At 29.6% G+C, this 17,988-nt stretch overlaps 1 non-coding gene across 1 annotated transcript; it reads right to left on the reverse strand.

The window, feature by feature from the left end:
* Positions 1 to 14,668: 14,668 nt before the first annotated feature.
* Positions 14,669 to 14,868, reverse strand: LOC122723399. Its single transcript, XR_006350348.1, has one exon. It is a non-coding gene; the product is annotated as a U2 spliceosomal RNA (small nuclear RNA).
* Between the last annotated feature and the right edge of the window lie 3,120 nt (positions 14,869 to 17,988).

A 17,988-nucleotide genomic window follows, 5' to 3' on the forward strand; every position in this document is an offset into this window, starting at 1 on the left:
ATTTCAGTTTAGTTCAATTTTGATTAAAAAAAAATCGAAAAAATCAAATCGAATCGATTAGTAATAATAATATATTATTTTTAATAATATAGAGAAATAAAATTATATTAAAATTAAAATATTTTAATTAAATTTTAAAATATTAAAAATAAAGTGTAAAAAATAAAAAAAAAATTATTAAACATCAAAATTGATCAAATTAAATCGAATCGAACCAAATCAGATCGGTTTAATTTAATTCAATTTTTTATTAAAATCAATTCGATTTGATTTTTATAAATACTAAAATTTCGATTTTTGATTTATTCGGTTTGATTTTAAACCGAACTAACCAAACAAAGAAGGGGTGATGGCGGGCGCGGCTAAGATCCATGTATTTTCCTCTTAGGCTTATTCTTTTTTCTTTTGAAAGGGAGTGTGAGTTTTTTTAATGTAGAGTTGGAAAAGAGAATTAAAGCAACACAAAAAATTATAATCTTTTTAATTTTCCTTCCCCATATAAAAAGGACCTCTAAGTCTGAGGGAGAAGAGGGGAGCAATAAATTTCCATCAAAAGATTGGTGATGTTTTCATATGAAAACCTAAAAAAATGAATGTTAGTGAATTTGGGCACATGAGCAAGAAACAAATTGAATTTTAATTTGGAATTATACTCAAAGGATCACCGATTAAGAGCACCATTCAAACCGAGACCTTGAGATTCAAGCAGTTGTATTGCAAGTCTTGGTGCTCATGTCATGGCCCTCATCAACCTCGCATCAATGTTCTTGATGAACTAATAGATTCAGAAATTAGATGTATAGAATATATAAGAGAGAGACAAGGGAATCTGAGAGACAGAGAGAAGCATATGAGAGGAATAATGGGCAGGAAAGCTAAAATGAGAGAGGCAGAATTTCTTTTTTGATATACAAGTTTTTTAAGGGTACTATAGTAATTTTTATATGATATAGTTAGTAAAACTATACAATCCCAATCCCACATCTAAAATTTATGAGAAGATATTTATGTTTATAAGCTTTTAACAACAATATCAAGTTAAACATTTTAATAATTTTCCCTTTAAAATAAAATTTTATGAGGTAAGATTTTTTTATAATTTTTAAAATTTAATATTTTTTATTATTTGAAAAAAATAAAAGGTTTCTAAAATATTTAATACCTTACTTTAAAAATCTGTACTCTCTCCTAAACATAGTTAATAGTTTCAAGAATTTTAAACCTTAAAAACCTCCTCCAAACATAGAATTAGTCTTTGAGTTATTGGAAATGTAGAGAATTGAATCAATATTATTTCTTACTAAAATGTAAATGTTTCTTAATGTAATTAGCCTTTTTTGTTTCTATTCATAGCTTGCTCTGTTTGTGTAAATATTTCCTTGGACCTATTTAGGAGAACACCCAACTACAGAGGACTATAACGGCTATTTTTCACAGCTTATAAAAGCCTACCTTTTATATAAAATAACTAATTCTTTTCAAGACATTAAATAAAGTGATCTTCTATTTTCTTCATCTCTCTATCTTTTTTCTTCACATGGTAGATTATGGTTCTTTTCTGCCCGCTTCAGATTGATTATTTTGTCTCACATCACGATTGCATAACAATATAATCTTGACCAATACAATAACAGAATGTAGTGGTAGCAGTAAGGAAGAAACGAAAGTTGTGGTTGTTGAGAAAGATCGGATCACGAATTATGCAGTTGAAGGTCCGCTCACACTACAGTCGTTTGATCATTCAGGTATGACTCTTGTCACTGCACCTTTAACAGAAACTATCTTCAAATCTTGGCATATAGCATAAGAATAGCTCTGGGAACCAAGAAAAAAATTAGAGTTTATAGAGGAGACCGTTACCATACCTGATAAAGGATCTACACTACATGAGTAGTGGAAGAGATATGACTTTATGGTCACATCTTGGACATTAAACTTAATATCCAAAAATCTAGTAGATGGATTCATCTACACAGCCTCGGCTAGGGATTTGTGGCTTGAAATCGCTGAGAGGTTTGAGAAATGTAATGGGCCGATGATATACCATTTACATAGAAAGATCTCTTTAATGGTTCAAGATAATCTCTCTATGTCTGTCTATTTCACAAAGATGAAAAGACTTTGGGATGATAGTTAGGGTTGATGGAGACTTTGCCTCCTTGTAGTTGTGGTGCTTCTAAGGCTATTGATGAAATCAATAACCGTAACAAACTGATGCAGTTCTTGATCAGGCTAAATGATACTTATGGAACTATAAGGGATCAAATTTTGGGAGTGGCTCCTTTGACTTCGGTTAACAAGGCTAACTACATGGTTCTGAAGTTTGAATCTTAGAAGTCTGTCTTAAGGAGTATGAATGAGACCATTGAGTCCCTTGTGCTCTTCTATAGCACACAAGGACAACCCTAAGGGAGATAAAGAAAACTTGACTCCAAGAGAGGACATTGCACTCGCCGTAACATGGATGGACATGTTAGGAAGGATGTTTCAAATTAATAGGGTATCCAGATTGGTATAAACCAAAAGGTAAGATTAGAGGATAAACTTTTAAAACCAAAACATGGGGAATGAAAGTAGAATGGTGGCTATTGTAGAAGGATCCCTCCTTGAAAAGGATAATCCCCTTAATGCCATAACCAAAATTGATGAATTTAATGCTATGCTAAGCTCTCTCCAATATGAAGTAATCAAATTAATTAAAGGAAAAGCCATCATGGCAACTACTACAATATAAGGCAATTATTAATCAGAATGTGCAACTGAATCAAACACCCCAGATTATGCAGATACCATTTATTTAAAAACTATTTGTCGTGCTAAAAGACATATGGACACCAATTAGATCTTAGATATGGTGCAACTGACCATATGTCCTCTAATAAATCTATGATTGATACTTTACAACTTCTAGCTAAATGCATCACTATCCATCTTCCTAATGGCACAGCTGTTCAGGTCTCATATGCAGAATCTATTGCTTTATCTGCATCTCTTAAGCTTAATCATGTGCTTTACATTCCTAAGTTTCATTATAATCTTCTCTTCTCTCTATTAGCAAATTGATCAAAGACTCTTTCCTGAGTTTGATAATATGCTCCACCTGTTGTGTAATACAAGACCCTTTGACTAAAAGAGTGGTTGCTGTGGAAAGGGAAGAAAAAGGCTTGTATAAACTGAATTAAGTAAGTTTCTCACCTTCTGAGATTACTGCATGTCTACATGAAATGATAAATGTGTTGTATGCTTTTAAATCATTTATAAATACCATGCTTTCTGCAATTGATATGAATAAAGAAAGCCTTCTCCATGGTCATAGCCTATGAATGAATACTAGTACTATTCTTGACCTTCATGAAAGATTAGGTCTTGCATCTTAGGTAAATTAAAACATATTCAAGGAGTCAACGTCAATGGTGGTTTTAACCTACACTGCCAGGTCTACCCACTAGCTAAACAATCCAGATTACTCTTTTCTCTTAGCACCTCAACCACTATGCACCCTTTTGACCTAATACATGTGGATATATGGGGTCCTATGCACCTTAAGGGACAAGCCACTGTTATCTTGTCAAACTTTATTCACATGATAAAAACGCAATTTGATGTAACCATTAAAATTATCAAAACTGATAATGGATGTGAGTTCCTTAGCCAAGAATATTCCAAACTTCTCAATAGTAAGGACATATTGCATCATAGATCCTGTCCTTACACTCCACAACATAATGGAGTGGTAGAAAGGAAACATATACATATTCTGGACATAGCTAGAGCTTAAAGAATTCAATCTAATGTCCACAAAATATTCTATTGCATCATAGATCCTGTTCTTACACTCCACAACATAATGGAGTGGTAGAAAGGAAACATATACATATTCTGGACATAGCTAGAGCTTAAAGAATTCAATCTAATGTCCACAAAATATTCTAGTCTGAATGTATTCTTACTGCCACCTATCTTATTAACAGACTTTCTATGGAAAAACTGGGATGGCTCAATCCATATCAGAAACTTTTTAGGAAAATTTCACAATACTCTCACTTAAGAAAATCTAAATGTCTATGTTTTGCTATCAAATTAGGTCCTAACAAAGATAAATTTGCATCCAAATCAGTTAAATCCATATTCATTGGATATGTTGGGAATCACAAAACTTATAAACTCTATAATTTACAAGATCATTCCATCTTTATTAGCATAGATGGAATTTTTCATAAGTAAAACTTTCCTTTTCATGATTCCCACACTGAGAATAGTATTGTGTTACATCTTCCCATTATAGACTCCGAGTATGAGACCTAACCTACCCTCTGCCACATTTGGCACTTCTCCTATACCTGTACATACTTATCCCTTGTGCCCAAGAGATCAGTCAGGCTCACAAAAATACCTACCTAGTTACAAGATTTTATTTATACAACAACCACTACTCTCTCGATTGCCATTTCTCTCTGCTTTACTCATCATCACCATTCTTTTCTCTCTAATGTTGCTAATATCATTGAACCTCATACTTATGACCAAGCATCCCAGGATGTCCACTTGGTAGAAGTTATGCAGCTTGAATTATTGTCCCCTGAGCAAATAAAACTTGGGTGCTTACTAAATTTTCTAAAGGAAAGAAAGCAATAGGCTGCAAGTGGGTTTACAAAGTTAAATGTAAACTTATTGGTTAAATTGATAGGTAAAACTCGTTTAATAGCCAAAGGTTACAATCAAATAGAGGGCTTGGATTACAAAGATAATTTCTCCTTTATTGCCAAATTAAACACCGTTAGGCCTTTCATAGCTCTATTAACCAATAAACAATGGTCCATCTTTCAATTAGATATCAACAATGCCTTCTTTCATGATCATTTAGATGAGGAGGTATATATGCAACCTTCTCATGGATATGATAAAGTCTTGCCAAGGCAAGTATGTCTCCTTAAAAGGTCTCTCTATGCCTTCAAGCAGGCCTCTACGCAATGGAATATAGAATTATTAGGATTCCTTAAATCCTTGGGATTTTCTCAATCATCTCATGGTTACTGTCTTTTTATGAAATATGCTTATGATTCTTTTATGACATTCTTTATATATGTGGATGATGTAATTATCACTAAAACTTTAGTCTCTAACATCACTATTATTAACAATGCACTGCATTTAAAATTTTCTACTAAGAATTTAGGATTCCTTAAATATTTTTTGGGCCTCAAAGTGGACAGGTCACCTGATGCTACATTGCTTAGCCAAACTAAATTTATCAAGGACATTTTGAGAGATGTTGGCATGCTCCATTGCAAGCCACCCCCTTTTCCCTTACCTAAAGGGCTTCATTTGTCTCTTGATTTTGGGCAAGCTCTTAATAAGCCAGATGTCTATAAAAGGTTAATTGGCAGACTTCTTTATGCCAACTTAACTAGACCAGACATCAATTATGTTGTTCAACATCTTTGTCAATTCATGCATACTCCTAGGTAGCCCTATTAGGAGGCAGCTATGCATGTCTTAAGATACTTAAAAGGCACACTCCACCAGAGTTTGCGCTTTTCTGTTTTTGGAAGTTTACAGCTTAAAGCTTATTGTGATTCAAACTAGGCTTATTGTTCCTTCTCTAGAAAGTCTCTTGTTGGTTACTGCATATTCTTGGGTTCATCCCTGATTTTTTGAAAAACCAAGGAGCAAAACATTGTATCCAAATATTCAGTTGAGGCTGAATACAGGACTATGGCCAACACTGTCTTCGAACTCATTTGGATCTCCTAGCTTCTTCAAGATTTACATTAGGAGATTCCACTTCCCATTCCTCTACACTGTGACAACAAGGTAGCCCTCCATATAGCTGTCAATCTAGTCTTCCATGAGTGAACAAAGCACATTGCCATTGACTGTCATATGGTGCGAGAGCAACTGCAGAAAGGCTTCATCAGCACATCCCACCTTCCAACTTCATAACAAGTGGCAAATCTCCTTACCAGGCCACTTTCTGCTGCCATCACCATTATCTCACTTCCAAGTTGCATCTGACTCTCCTCCCAGCTCTAACTTGACAGGGGTGTAGAGAATTGAATCAATATTATTATTTACTTTATATGTAAAATGTAAATTTTTTTTAATGTAATTAGCCTCTTTTGGTTTCTATTCTTAGCTAGCTCACATGTAACATGTTTATATAAATATCTTCTTGGGCCTATTTAGGAAAACACCCAACTACAGAGGACTATAACAATTATTTTTCACAGCCTATATAAGCCTACTTTTTATACGGAACAACTAATTCTTTTCGAGATATTCAATAAAGTGTTTTTGTATTTTTCTCATTTCTCTATCTTTTTTCTTCACAGGAAAACTCATTAATTGGTAACTTATTTTTAAAAATACATTAAAATATCTCAAGATTATTAAAAAATTTACTAATAAGTCTTTATTTTAGATCCGTTAGTTGTAGTCGTCAAAAGTTTTACTATTTTAATTTTTATGATATAGAAAAACTCATTAATTAGTCTCTTAATTTTATAAAAATATCTACTAATTAATTTTTATATTATGAAAAAATTTATTAATTAATTTCTTGATTATAGAAAAATATCCCTAAGATTTTAAAAAATATATTACTTCCATTAGTTTTAACCGTTAAGTATTTACTATTTAGTCCATATAGTATATGAAAACTCATTAGTTAGTCTCTCAGTTTTGTAGAAAATATTTATTAAATAATAATCTCTCCGTATTAAGATTATTTTACATTTTTTTATAATATTTAATATAGAAACTAATTAATAGATTTTTAAAAAACTCAATCTTAGTTTATTATATTTTTCAAAATCAAGTGATAAGTTAATGAGTTTTTATATATTATAAGAATTAAATAATAATTTTTCCACTTATAAAAAATGGGTTTATAGTTTACCACCCATTGTAAGCATGTATTTATTGAACCATAGATCTGCAAAAGAAATTGAAAGAGTTAGGGATTTGTTCTTCAGATTTTAGGCAAATATATTGGACTTATTTTCCTTTGTATTTTACTATCTGCTCTTTCTCTCATCTCTTGGTTCCCTCATCATCTCTCTCAATCTCTTTTTGAAGGCACAAAAGAGTAGAAAAGGGAGGTGCAATATTGAAGTATTTCAAATATAAGAAAATGTAAAATATATATATATTTTTAAATATTTTTAATTGATCATCAATTTTTAGAATTTTAGAATTTAATTACAGATCATGCAGAAAAAAAAAATCTAAATCCATAGTAAAAGAACTGAAATTTTATTAATAAAAAATTTATTATTTAATCTTTATATATAAAAAAATTTATTAATTATTACATTAATTTTAAAAAATATATCATAATGTTTTAAATATTTTAAAAATCTACTAATTATCCATGCCATTAGTTTTAGTCATGAGTGTTTTACTATTTAATTTATATAATATAAAAAAATTTATTAATTAATTTTTTTAATTTTATAAAGAGTGTACTAATTAGTGTATTTATATTAAGAGTAATTTTTTATAATATTTAATAATTAAAATTTAAAAAATTTACTATATTTTTTAAATTAAAAAATTAATTAATGAGTTATGTTATACCACATAAAATAAAGAGTAATTTTCCTTTTATTAAATAATTATACATGTGTTAATCTTAAATATAATTAAGTTAAAAAATATATGTATATATATATATATTAAAAAATGTGTGAAAATTTTCAAATTCTATTTGTTATTTTAAATGATAACAATAATTGTGATAATTAAATAACAGATAATTAATTGCACAAATTATAAAAATATTAACGTTGAACAAAAAGTAAAGTGATTGAATAAAAAATTAAATTATAATAAAATTAATAAATTGTGTCGGTTACATCCATTAATCTTAAAAAATAAAATATTTTTTTTGAAATTTTTCAAATTCCATTTTATTTTTTATTTTAAAATAAATAACAATGAAAATTATAATAAACACAGTTAATTTTTTAATCAATTAATCATAAACAATAAATGTATTATGGTTGAGTTCTGATAATTTAAATTTAGATATCCTATAACTTATAATAAAGTTGTAGACTTTTAATATATTATTTATAATAGAATATTATATTTATTTTATATTATTTAAAATTTAATATACTATTTTATTTAGAATTTCATATTATATTCAAACTCTATTCATACTATATAAGCAACTCACAATTTTCATACTATTATTTTTAATATTCAATTACATAATTTATTCACTCTATATATTAATTTAAATATAAAAGAAGTTGTCAAATTAATCCACTCAGTATTTTCTCCTATTTTATAAGTTTATACTCAAAAAATTATAATGTGAATAAAATTATTAGCGCTATCTATAGAAATCGTAAAAAGAAAATTATGTATCTCCCTCACTTTAAAGGAGATTGTGATTAAATAAGTAAAAATCTAAGATTTTATCACGAAAAACGTCTATCACTAAATAATTTTGTTCCGTTGCAAAAAGATTCCGCGACAAATTTGCAACAGTTTTAATATCGTATTTGATTGTGACTGAAACTTATGTCACTAATCGTAGTGACAGACTTTATAACGGTAAATATTAATTTTTAGCGACAGAATTACATTGTCAGACTTTATAACAATAAATATTAATTTTTAGCGACAGAATTATGTTGTCGCTAATCCATAAAAAATGCATAAATATTTTAACACAATCTTAATTTTAAATATTTCTCGAGGTTTCATTAAGTATAAAAATTCATCAATAGTGTTTTATTAAATTTTTTCTTTTTCAAAAAAATTTACAAGATTTATCCTCATATTCCATTTAAAAAAAAAAAAGATTTACCATCATATTAATAGTTTAATAAGAGCTCTTTATTATAAACGAAAAAAAAAACTACGGATTATTTTATTGCAAAATGGTGATGTTTATGCATATCAATCAAGTAATCCTATGTGTCTAACAAACAACAGCTAGCAATAATTAAATTTCATTTTTATATTTGTTTTCTATCTCTATTTAGACTCTGCATTAACTTTACGATCACATATCATTATGGATCATCTCATACAAATTCAATTTTTATAATTTTATATCTTGTACAATAATTAATTTTACAAATAAATTTTAACAAGTTATATCGCCTATAAAATGATAGTACGCTCCATGTATTGAATGGCTCTTCCTCAAATTCAAACTATCTATTGCTCCCTTAGGCGATGTAAGAGCATTCTTCCAAGCAAATTATTGCCCATTTAGGCGATATAAGAGCACTCTTTTAAGCAATAGTAGGTGACGTATAATGATCCAAAAACTAGATCGCTACCAGTGCTAGAGTTCAGATTCACTTAAGGTCACTGGAGCTCATAGCAAGTCTACTATACATCATACATCCTATTATATTTGATACAATCTTGATTAGAAACATACATAAAAATATTACCATAACATAAATCAGACTCGTATGTGCATACATCCATCACTGTAAACATAGAGCCCTCATTAAATGCTCCAATATAGTTATCATTACATACCACAGTTGTTCAAGCATAACGTGAAATTAAAACATTTTACATATTAAGATCATCAACAAAGGTTTATTATAGAAAACCAGGCAAAGCATAACACTAATCTACAATAATATTACATGTCTATAACTAAATTATTATACAAGGAACTATATCCAAGGAAGCTGCTGAACTCCCACACTAATTCTGATCCTGCAAATCCAGAGTTAGGGGAAAGAGATAGTTTGTATAGCCTAGAGAGTAGAAACATGGCATAAGACAGTTTAATAAAACATACGCTCAATGTATGCATCATAAAACAGGTAAATCACAACAAGATGGACTTATCACCAGTAATCCTCCGTAAAATTTCAATAGTGTATGGCCCACAACGGGTGCTCCTCAGGACTTTCTCTTAAACTTAACATATCTATAGTGTCAGGAGCATAGAATGCGCACCCTAATCTTTCTCTTATATACTGCCAGGGGTATAGAATGAGTCTTGACCATGACTTCTATATCCATTATATATAACATATCATATCATATAGAGAGTACTAGTGGATCATCCAATATCTATTCACAACAACAATAAAAAGTGCAATGCGTCATATTCGTGAATCTAATGCAGAACAACCTATTCAAGTATACATGGTATTCATATTGCATGAGTATGTTTAAAATATTTAATTCGATTAAAATAAGAGTTTAGTATAGTTCTACTCACCTCTTACAGATACAAGCCTTTCTTTGAAGCAGTTACCTCATTGTTGGCCTCTATGGTCTTCCAAGTCTGATCCTATACAGATGGACTTAAATAAGGACTAAACATGATTTTTACAATACTTAAAACTATTCCAAGAAACTCCTAGAAGCATACTAGAAAGCACGTAGAAAACGGACTGAAAACGGCTGTACAAAAAACTTGGGCGATAAGTTTGGTAGCCTAAAGTCCCTTACAAACCTAAAAGTCCATTCCTTCGAGGGTAGGTTAAACTGCCAAATGTGGCAATCTTTTCGGGCAGGTTCAACGATCGAACTTGGATTCTTCTACAAGAAGAACTCGATTATGCCTTGATGAATCATCCCCGAAAACAACATCAAAACACAATAACACTTTAGAAGATGTAATGCAACAACATCATAGGGTCCTAAACAACTAAGAAGACCCAACAACAACAACATGTATCCAAAAAAACAATGAGATAGGAATTTTCTCTTTAAACAACCCATAAACCAAAACTGTAATACCCAGCTAGATTCCGGCATCGGAATCCCTACCTTCCGGCGGAATCTCCGTTGGAATCTGGAATTCTGAAGATGCCAGAGGCTTCTAGAGGGGTAAAATATGTTTTCTAAAATGTTTTTACTGATTTCATGGTTTTAAATGGAAAAGAATTGAGTTTTGAAAAGAAAAGACCAAGGAGGCATTTGCTAGGTTCGGCCGCTGAAAGTGAAGTTCGGCCGCCGAACATGGGAAGGTTTCAGGAGCGCTTTTGGCCTCCGAAAGCTTTGCTTGAACGAACCAAGGTTTGGCCGCCGAACCTCAAGTTCGGCTGCCAAACATGCATGAGTTTAGGGGGCACGTTAGGCTGCCGAAGGTCTTTGACCAGGCCACCTATAAAGAGCCCTCAGATCGAAAATGGGCGAGTTTTCTCCCCATTCTCGAGCTCAGGTGAGTTTATGCCTTCCTTTGGTCGTTTTCGTGCTTTCTCTACCCATCCCTCAAGTTTTCATGAGTTCTACCCTTGTGTTTGAAGATTTGAAGCTTAAGTAGGAGTTTTGGGAGCTTGGAGATTGTTGGAGCTTGAATCCTCCACACCTCCGAGTTAGGGATCGTACCACCCCTCGATCTTCAAGAGGTAAGTGTAGATCCTTGCTTTCCTTGTGTTTTAATGAAGTTTTAAGTAAGTTTAAAGATGTTTTGATGGTTTTGGCTTATGTGGGTCATAAGCTATTTATGTATGCTCTATGATGTTCTTTGTTGGAGTTTAAGCTTGTTTAAGCTCCTTTGCGCATGATTAAGGGTTTATGCATGTTTTTAGAGGTTGGGTGCTTGTTTTGGGGTGTTTGGAAGGTTTGGGAGGCTTGTATGCATAAGAGGCTGAGTTCTGGACGAACTCAGGTTCAGCCGCCGAAGGTAGTTTCGGCCGCTGAACCTGCCTGTGGATGCAAGGTTTGGCCGCCTAACCCTGCCCCCGAAAGTTGAGTTTTGGCTTGAAAGCAGACTTTCGGCCGCCGAAGGAAGGTTCGGCCGCCGAAAGTGCCTGACTTTCATTTCTGGAGAGGGACTTTCGGCCGCCGAAGGTGCCGCCGAAAGTGCCCGAGTTTCGTCTCTAGAGAGAGGGTTCGGCCACCGAAGGTGCCGCCGAAAGTGCCCTGTCCAGCCTTTTCATGGTTGTTTTCTATGCATGTTTTGAGGATGTTTGAGGGGATTTTTGGGTAGTTGTTTATGAGTTGTTTAGAGTGTGTTTGGCACCTCATTCGAGTCCACCTGTGTAGAATCGGACCCGAGGGACCGAGGAGGCCATCAGTGTTAGCAGTTGCAGAGTCAGTCCAGCGTCTGCCAGAGGTGAGTAGAACTAAACTTAATCTTTTACTTTAAGAAAGCAAATGCCTAAAGCATGTTCATGCATCATGTTTATATGTAATAGGTTGATTGCACTAGTTACACGAATATGACGCATTGCATTATTTACTGTTGATGTGGATGGACCAAGGCGACCCCAATAGCCCTAGATATGTTATGTTAATGAAGTCCTGAGGAGCCCGAAGGGCCGGGCATAATGAAGTCCTGAGGAGCCCGAAGGGCCGGGCATAATGAAGTCCTGAGGAGCCCGAAGGGTCGGGCACCATGTTATGTTACAGTCAGAGGGAGTTTTGGTGGTCATCTCCATCCGTTATGTGAATTGTTTGTGCTGTGACGCATTTCATAAGAGCATGTAATTAATGAACTGTTTTCTCTGTTTCTACTCACTGGGCTTTTTAGCTCACCCCTCTCCCCTAACCCTAGTGTTGCAGGTATGAGGTCGATCGGAAAGTCTCAAGAGTTAAGGTTATGTCTATGTAATAGATTAGTGTTAGTGTGGACATGTAATGTAAATTGATATAATAGATTGTAAGATAATGAAATGTAATGTAATGCAAGTAAAGTAGAGTTATGTTTTTGGATTAGTACTGTGCTTGGCCCTAAGACTTGGTTAGTCCCTTTTTAGTACATGATGTATGTAATGTTTTAATGTTGAGTTGTGTTTGAACTAACCTTGTGGCATGTGTTGTTTACCATGCTAGAGTTTGATGAGGACTCTAGTGGAGGTTTTATGTTTGTGGTTTGATGCATGCACAGGTTAGGTTCTAGTTCTTTGGATGTGATCTCAGCTTGATGTATGTTATATTGACCCAGCTAGAGTTGCTGAGGGCACTAGTCGGGGGTTCTTTATGTTTTTAGTTATGTTGCATACAGGTCAAGCTCGGTATTTACATCAGATGTTTAAGTTTTTATGTTAATGTTTTGATCATGTATGGGATTTGACCAGGTGATAAGAGGTATGTTTGGCTTGCTACGGGTCCCGGCGGCCTTAAGCCGATCTGGATCCTAGCGCCGGTAGCGGTTCTTCTCTACCAATAAGGAGAAAGGAGGAGGAGGTTTTTGAAAGACCTTGAACTTGTAGCTTTTAAACTCAAAATCTTGATCTTCAAAACAAAATGAAGAATTATGAGTCTTTTGGAGAAGATTGAAGAGATAAAAAAAAAAAAAAAATCAAAGCATCAAGAATGGGGCTATAGTGACCTCTGCATGAAACGGAGAGGAAATGTTCTCTATTTTAATGCAAGAAACTCTTTTGTAGGCGTGTCTTCCAACTAATGTTCGGCGATCGAACCTAAAAACTTCATTGATCGAACATTAAAATTTCTAAAAATATAATTTGCTTAGAATTTTTAAAGCAAACCTCTTATCTAAAGTCTTTAAGGATATCACTCTCCTAAATTGTTCAATGTGTAAAAAGTCTTTTAAAGCAATTCGAACTTCGAAATCTAAAATGTATCTTTTGACACCGAATCTAAAGATTCAATTCCTGTAAATATTGATCGATATTAAAATATACTAAATTCAGGTTTCAGTAATTCAAATCATGTCAATTATTTAAATGTCCTATGACTATAGAATTATAGTCATAATATGATATTATTCATAACAGAATATTATTTTTATCCTATTTTATTTAGGATTCCATATCATATCCAAACTCGGTTCATTACACATAAGGAGCTTATCACCACCATAATTATGTATGTTATTCTCTTTAATAGTCGGTTATGTAATTTACACATCACACATGTTGACTTAAATATCATAAAAGTTAACAAGTCAATTCACCCGGTATTATCTCCAAATTTAAAAATTTATACTCAAAAAATTATGATATGAATAATATCGATTAATATAACTGAAATGATTGAAAAAAAAATCATCAATTCTCTCTATTATCTACTACTACAAATAGAGTAAGAAAGAAAATTAATAAAATACATTAAAAAAATTTATAAAAATAGTTATTTGTGTTTAATATAAATAAAGTGCAATTTTTAAAAATAAACCTCTTAAACTTTTGAATCGTGTATAAATTTATTGAAAAAATACAAATAAATGTGGATGAGCTGAGAATTAAAATTTTTATTGATCAGAAATAATCTAATCAATTTTAGAGAGTAAATATTCGAATTCATATTGTTTAAAAATTAAAAAATTCACAAAAATGAAAAAAATCACAAAATTTTAATTCAATGCATATGTTTTTATTATTTTTTTTTTGAAATAGAAAAACTTTTTAACTTTAAAATTATATATGGCTTTATAAGAATTCATTTAAATATTTTAATTTTAAAATAAATATTTTAATTACAAAATAATTCGTATCAAATGAATGAATAATTTAAAATTTATAATCTTTGTGGTCATTTTTTTTTTTTCAAATAATACAACAACTTGCATTTTACATGGTCAAAATTAGCTAATTACAAAATAAGAAGGTGCGAGTCCAAACTAAAAAAAATTAAAAACATAATAAACAGCTCACCATAAATCATATAATCATGAGTCCAACGTGACCTGTTTAAAGATTTAGTGACTAAAGAAACTATAAAATTTAGCTGTCTTTTTTTTTAATTGCCTCAAAATTAATTTACATTTTTTTATACATTATATGAGAATTAAAAATTTAAAAACAAAGATTAAACTAAGCATTGGGGTGTACACCAGGCCCCTGCAGTAATACAGTGCACAGAAAAATAAATTTAATATCACGTGGGCCAAGGACCTACGTGTCAGATATTAAACTGATATGAACAGACATTTGATCTTAGCCAAAAGGCCGAGAAAGGTACGCTTTGCCCTTTCACTTCAGCTTCCTTTTATGATCCCAGCTTTCAAAAGTTCATTTCTTTTAAAGTCGATGTGGGATAGGTTCCTGTGCGCTACGCCTGTTTTTGGCCCCGCAAATAATTTTTAAAAGTAGCCTTAACTTATTTGAAATTATTTATTTTTAAAAAATAATTAAAATATTTTTTTATAAAATCATACCAAATTTAATATCTTTTAAGATTAATTTTTTATGATTGGATAAATAATAAATCAATTAAATTAAATTATTTTAAAATTCTTAATTACAAATAGGCTTTAAAATATATTTTATTACAGTTGATTTTTTTTTTTTTTTAAATTACCGCAGCATAAAAGCTCCATATAAGGCAGAGAGATTATAAGCACATTTCGAGCAAGAATAGCAAAATATTTATTTTTTTAAAAAATATTTTTCATAAAATAAAATAAATGGAGTGTGAATTATTTTTTGAATTCTAGTTTAAGGTAAGCAATAATATTTTTAATTTAATTTTTTTTAATTCTCTCTATTAATCTACTACTAAAAAGTAGAGTAACTAATTGAGAAAGAAAAATAATAAAATAAATTAAAAAACATAAAATAGTTATTTAAGTTTAATATAAATAAAGAAAATTAAAAAAAATCTCAAATCAATAATATGTGTATAAAATTTATTTAAAAAAATACAGATACATGTGGATAATGGAAATTTAATTTTGAGTTCTGTACTGAGAATTAAAATTTTTATTGATCAGAAACAATCTAATCAATTTTAAAGTGTAAAAATTCGAATTCATATGTTTAAAATTAAAAAATTCACAAAAATTAAAAAGTTCACAAAATTTTAATTTAATTTAATTTTTTATTTATTTTGTAGCTTGAAATATATTTTCTTTTTTAATTTTGAAAATGATATATAACTCCCTAAAAATTTATTTAAATTTTTAATTATAAAATAAATTAATATTCTGATATCCAGAAAATAGAATTTACGGTGTAATTGTAAGGTTAGTTGAAAAAGAATGTGTTTTTCCTTTTTTATTCCTTTTCATTTATTTATTAGTGACGTCTAACGATTTCTTTACTACGTGCCATCTGTGCTTGTCGTCCGTACATACGGATGTGTCAGAGTTTTTCTTCACGCCATACGGCTATTTAATTTTAATTTTTCACGGCGTGCATGTAGAGAGAGCTACGAAGTGATTGAACTTACTGTCCTTCCTCATATCACATCATCTAGTTGGACTTATTCCTATTAGATCTAGGCTCACGAACAATCCGGCTTGCCCCGCGTATTTGGATCAGAGCTAAAATAATTGAACCGGTTGACCAAAAAATACTTCATGAGTTTTGAAACAGCGCTGTGGTCTTGAATTCAGCCTTATTTAAGGGTGATGAAACCCGGCCATCATAAATCATACTAAATGAATAAATAAATTAAAATTTATGATCTTAGAGATAAGGTAGTCCTTATATTTTAATTTTGTCAAATTAAAAATCACTCTATCTATAATTTTTAATCAATTATCTTTAAAATGGTTAAAATATCCTTAAATTTATAGATTTTAGCCTTAAATTTATAAATTTTTAATTTAATAGAGTTAAAATATAAAAATTATATTATTAAATTTTAAAATTATATATATATATTAATTTTGACATAACAATCTATCATGATTTTTCAAAAAAAAACCTTAATTTTTTAAAAAATAATTATTAGTAAAGGGATAATTTCTCACTAATTGCTTTCTTCACTATAAATAATGTTTTAATTAAAATTAAAATATTAATTAGTGGTTTGAGAATTTATTCATTAACTGCTTTCATTCTAAATAAGAGGAATAAAATTATCAAAGAGTAAGAAACAATTTTTTTAAAAAAATGAAGTAATTATTTTTTATTTTGGTATGTAATTTTTAGAAAAGATTTAAATTTTATTAATAGAATTTAATTATTTTTATTCAATACAAAAAAATTATTTATTTGAAATCAATTTAAATATAATAGAATTCAATTAAACTCTTTTAATTATACAAATTAATAATAAATTTAAATTAATTTAGTTATTCATATGTTTTTAATTAAATACAAATATTTATTTTTATAAATAACAATCATTTTTATCTTTATAATATTTAAAATCTAAATTTTACATAATTTTTTACTATTAAAAAATATAAAATTATTTTTTATAATTCACAAACCAATATAATAAATTTCTTAATATTAATTATAAATGTATTAAATATTGATAGTCAATATTAAATTAAAATAATTTTTGTAAAGATTAATTATTAATTAAAAAAATTAAAATTTAAATAAACAAAAAATAAAAGAAAAATTAAGAAAAAATGCTTTTAAAGGCTAATTAAATAATTTTGATGTAAATAGCTTTAAATAAAATTATTTATTATAAAATTTTAATAATTTTGATAAGATCTATATTCAGTTCAAGATCATTTCGCTTGCATCAATTTTCACATGAATTTAAAATAATTAAAATTTTAATTTCTGTTGAATTTTTTTAAAATTAGGCATTTTAAATAAGGGATAAATAATTTGATTTTTTCTATTTAAAATGTGTTTTTCCATAAAAAATATGAAAAATATTTTTTTTAAAATAATATTTTAAAATAAATGGAGCGTAAGAATTTTTTTTTAATTCTAATTTCAGGGAGCGATAATATTTTCAATTTTTTAAAAAAATTCCTCTCTATGTAAAATTTTAATTTTTTCTAAAATAAAAATTTTTAAATGGAAAAAATTGAAAATTTTCATTCCATATGAGAAAATTATTAAACAATAATCAAATTAAATTATTTCAAAATTTTAAATTTTAAATTGAGAGAAAATCAACCTAAAATGAATTGGAAATAAATGAAAAATTAATTAATTTTAATTAAAATTTTCCGCTTTGTTTGATTTTGGTGGATGGGTGAAAAAGATTTATATATGAAAGTGGAGATATCATGCAAGATTGTTTACCTAATACAAAAATCCAATAAAAATAATTATTTTTATTTATAAAAAAATTTACTAATTAGTTATTATATTTTGAGAATAGACTCATAGCTATATTTACAAAATAATTCATTTTTTATTGACATATATTACCATGTGGATA

Source organism: Manihot esculenta, chromosome 3 (assembly GCF_001659605.2).
Source record: "Manihot esculenta cultivar AM560-2 chromosome 3, M.esculenta_v8, whole genome shotgun sequence".
Classification (NCBI taxonomy): Eukaryota; Viridiplantae; Streptophyta; class Magnoliopsida; order Malpighiales; family Euphorbiaceae; genus Manihot; species Manihot esculenta.